This window comes from Limulus polyphemus, unplaced genomic scaffold, assembly GCF_000517525.1.
Source record: "Limulus polyphemus unplaced genomic scaffold, Limulus_polyphemus-2.1.2 Scaffold332, whole genome shotgun sequence".
NCBI lineage: Eukaryota > Metazoa > Arthropoda > Merostomata > Xiphosura > Limulidae > Limulus > Limulus polyphemus.
In genome coordinates, this window is record NW_013665942.1 from 562,847 (window position 1) to 567,855 (window position 5,009).

The 5,009-nt window shown below is 36.2% G+C and overlaps 1 protein-coding gene across 1 annotated transcript in view; it reads right to left on the reverse strand.

Moving 5' to 3' along the window:
- LOC106457446 (Kv channel-interacting protein 1-like) overlaps nt 1–2,258 on the reverse strand; it is a 68,493-nt gene extending 66,235 nt beyond the window's left edge. Inside the window, exon 1 of the mRNA XM_013916866.2 lies at nt 1,750–2,258. The gene's annotated coding sequence lies outside the window, so the exon portion shown is untranslated. The remainder of the gene's footprint in view (nt 1–1,749) is intronic.
- Between the last annotated feature and the right edge of the window lie 2,751 nt (nt 2,259–5,009).

Sequence of the window (5,009 nt, forward strand, 5' to 3'; positions counted from 1 at the left end):
AAAACAAACAAACAAACTATTTTAAGCTGTTTTTCCGATATGATTGTTCAAAAGTATTTCCAAAATTCTTGGACATTCTGTACAATCAGTTTAATGTGACGAGAACCAATCAGAGGCTGATTCTCGAGTAGCAAGTAGGGATAGACAAAAGTAGGTTTTCTATCAACCAAGGTCTCTAAATGTAGAAATTTAGATACACCTGAGATAAAAATTATAAATATGTAGGTCTTCATTTACGAACATCACAGCTGTGTTATGTGATTCGTAAAATAAAGACCTACGTACAGCTCGGCTGTGGTGTTCGTAAAATAAAGACCTACGTACAGCACAGGTGTGATGTTCATAAAATGAAGGCCTACGCACAGCACAGGTGTGATGTTCATAAAATGAAGACCTTATCATAGCTGTGCTGTGCGTAGGTCTTCATTTTACGAACATAACAGCTGTGCTGTACGTAGGTCTTTATTTTACGAATATCACAGCTGTGCTGTATGCAGGTCTTCATTTTACGAACATAACAGCTGTGCTGTACGTAGGTCTTTATTTTACGAACATCACAGATGTGCTGTACGTAGGTCTTCATTTTACGAATATCACAGCTGTGCTGTATGCAGGTCTTCATTTTAAGAACATCGCAGCGGTGCCGCTGTAACACGACAGATTGGCTCTACAACAAAATGGTTATGAGAGATTCAAGTCATCGTTTGACTATCACCACCATATTGAAAATACCCTTCCAAGAGCAAAAATATAAAATATTACGTAAAGTAGAAATAAAAGTGCTATGTTGGACGTAATAGCATTCATAAATAAATGCGTAATTAAATGCATAACAAATGATAAGCAACCGGTTTCTTTGTTTAACTTTATGCCCCTATATTAATATAGAATGCAAAATCTCTGGTCATCCTGTCATAACTCTATCGTATTTAATCAAATTAAACGTTTTAGAGATTGACAAAACTAAAGAACAATTCATAGTTCTCAATAACAAGTAGCAAATGCTGTGAAATAGATTTCAATTTCTCCAGTAATCTTTCACGTGTAAAACTATCATTCTTATTTACTTCAGCAGGACTTTGATTTATGAAACTTTGTTTGTTTATTTAGTCTTAGTAATGTGTCGTGTTGGTATTTTTCTATCATATTTTTGTAGTTTACTTACGAAGAAAAGAAACCCACGTATAAAGTTACTACTCCAGAAATTCTAGGTGTTCCTTAAGAATACAAATGAGATTTATCCCTAAGATCCGTCCCCCCCAGTGGGACAGCGGGGAGTTTTCGGACTTACAGCGCTAAAATCAGGGGTTTGATTCCCCTCGTGGGCACAGCAGATAGCCCGATATGGCTTTGTTATAAGAGACCCCCCCTCCATATCTATATTGCCTGTTTCCGAATCGGCAACAGGCAGAGTATCTTTGTTAAGTAATATTGCTAAAACCTTTTTTAAACTATTCAAGTATTCAGGACGTATAATCATGGCTCACCCCTCATTGACCATGGAAACTAATGTACATGTGTATGAACTTAAACAGAGCAAATCGTTTACAAGGATAAAAAAACACTCTTATGTTCTGATTGAGTCTTGTAAAACCATACTCATGTCTTGATTGAGTCTTGTAAAACCATACTTATGTCTTGATTGAGTCTTGTAAAACCATACTTATGTGTTGATTGATTTTTTTACAAGACTGATCCTGTAGTTATATAACATCTCTGTAGTATCGTTTGACATTCATTACAACTTACCTGGGAAAATTCTAAGCTTTTAAACCAGCTTTTTCTTTTGTTCTTCCAGACAAGTGACCTTTATGACGTTTAGAACATTATAGGCGAAGTCGAATAATTAGCGGTTCTTCAACAATATAATTACAATGTTATTTTGCCACATCAGCAGATTAAATAAGTTTTCAGCGTCTTATGATACTGCTCCTGAAGCCAAGTGCGTTTTCTAAATTTTAGGAAAGCTTTACACTTCATCGTTGGAAATCATCCGAGTGTTCTTTTTTTTTTTTTGGAAACTTTGAACAACTGTTTACATTATCAAAAAATTGAAGATATATCTGAACGTCTACACTGGTTAATGCTAGAGAATAGAGTAAAAATAAAGAAACAGTACTTGTTGCTGACTGAAGTTTGTGACAGAAGTAGAGGCAACCATAAAAAACTAGTTTCGCTTTTGCAACTCACATCGCTCAACTGTAAAGTAGGACCAGCACACGCGACGATTAAAGGAACAGCACCTAGTTGTTCGTCGCCGGCGCACAACGTGCTAGTGATTGTACTGTGCACCAATCAATGACATATATATATATGACGTTTTCCTTGCCCTACAGGCACCAAATGCAGTGGGTTAGTACGTTAGATAGATGTTCGCTTAAAATGATGATAAGTCATTGTATTGCGTACTGACTTCATTATATATACTTTATAAGCCAAACAACACACTTGAGTATCTATTAGCTTAGTAGTGACGTCAATTTCAAGAGAAAAGTACTCTCAAACGAATCACTAAACTCCCGCCTCATTATTATACAATTCGACTTTTTTTCGATACAATGTCGTCCCCCAGCTAGATCTCTAACCCGAGCATTAGCAACTTGCGGGATTGAGTAGTTTATGAATATACAGAACTAACTGTACCAGCTTTATGATTTGCCAATTTTTCTGCTGAAGTTTTATCAGCTTTTCTTTTTTTTTGTCTTTTCTATTTGAATTTGCTCATGCGATTGTGTCTTTAACTGATTCTAAGCTAAATCTTTATAGATCGTTTATTAGAACCGGCATGGCCAGGTGGTTAGGGCGCTCGACTCGCAATCTGACGTTCGCGGGTTCGAATCCCAGTCACATTAAACATGCTCGCTGTTTTAGCTGTGGGGGCGTTAATATGTGACATTCAATCCCACTATTCGTTGGTAAAAGAGTAGCCTAAAAGTTAGCGGTGGGTGGTGATGACTAGCTGCCTTCCCTCTAGTCTTACAATGCTGATTAGGGACGGCTAGCGCAGATAGCCCTCGTGTAATTCAAAACAAACAGATCGTTATTACAACATTATGCCTATAATTTTTCTTAATATTCTTCAGTGGAAACAAGTTGGTAAATATTGTAGTTGCTCAGATCTTAAATACACAATACGGAAATAAGCAAAAACGGAAACACAACAATGCACAATTCTTAAACAAGTAAAGAAAATGAGAGAGAGAAGGAATGTTTGTTTGTTTGTTTTGAATTTCGCGCAAAGCTACACGAGGGCTATCTGCGTTAGCCGTCTGTAATTTAGCAGTGTAAGACTAGCTGGAAGGCAGCTAGTCATCACCACCCACCGCTACTCTTTTACCAACGAATAGTGGGATTGATCGTCACATTATAACGCCCTCATGGCTGAAAGAGTGAGCATGTTTGGTAAAATGGTAGATTGCGAGTCGAGCGCCCTAACCACCTGGCCATGCCGGGCCGAAATGTACGGATATGCTAAGTGAAACTATCACATTATCTATACCTTTGTTCGTTCAACTCGTTTCAAACGACTTTAAAATTAAAATCAATGACTTAACTAAATTATTTTACGCGAACCGACCTAACATACAGAACTAGAACCCAAAGATAGGTAATACGTAAAAAACAGGGAGATAATAATATCAGAGCGTTTTAATTGCACACATAAATTACAGTTATGTATATAGCAAACTTCTTCACGTGTAGAAGAATAGTTCATCATAGTAAATCAAATAATAAACACGTATCGTTTAACTTTAGTCATATTACATTACGTCAGAATTAGCTCTTTAATACATGCAACATAATAACAAATCATAATAAATTAAACCTACAGCGAATATTATAATACATAATATATTCTAAAATAAAGCATATAAAGGATAATACTTTACACAGGGCAAATATGAAAGGTAATAACGAAAATACAGAACATGCTTGATTTAAATATAGCTTAAAACAAGTCAAGTCATATATCGAGTGATATCCAAACACACTTAACACATCATAACCATAAAAGCCAAGTGTCGGTCGGTCAGTCGGTCACGCTCGATTTCTCCGAATTTCGTGAGTTACACGAGTCCAATTCCACTTTTTCTCCTATAATACATTCTATTTTAATTGTCCATTCCAATTTTTGTTGAATTTAATCACTAACATAGGCGTAAATAGCTCCAAAATTTCGGTAGTTTTCTGATATATAAAAGCCGGTCGAGGAGGAAGTTCCAAGGATCAGATCAGATATGGGATTATGTGTGTGTATGACACCACATCATCTACATCATTATGACGTCAAGCTAGGTAGGATCCGAATGGGAAAGCCGGGAAGACTTCCGTGATCGAAGACACGGAAGTACATTCGCACCCTATCAACGCCTGTTAAAAATAAGTCAAAAATTAGCGCAGATTGTGCTTGGGAATTATTAAGACATCAATATGTAGCATGTTTGCTCAGTAATATGCAGTAAATTCAGAGTCGATATGTAGTATGTTAATGGAAATGGAAATTTTATATTTTTGTTTATTTCCTTTGTGTATTGCCAGTTTTATACGGAATAGTTTGGGTTTTTAGTGGTTTCCCGTCATTCTTGACGGGCTTTTAAGCTAGTTGTAATATAAATATAACATTCACGTTAAATCGAAAGCAGTTGTTAATTATAACGTCAATTCCAAGCCCAAAACATATTAATATAATGCATAATAAGTAGACACCCACCACATGGGCAAGGTAGAAATAAGAATAAATAAATAAAATATATATCAAAATAGTTACACACTGCAGTACTAAATCCAAGAGTTAATAAAATAAATTAAATTTGCACTTTTGTACAGCTTAACTTAAAGCTGAATGAATTAAATAAGAGTGAAGGGATTAACTCACTCAGATAGACAAAAAGAAAAAACACCAACACATGGTTTCACAATAAAACCTTCGGAGAAAGCCCTCCCTCCCCCAGTGGCACAGCGGTATGTCTGCGGACTTACATCGCTAGAATCCGGGTTTCGATACCCGT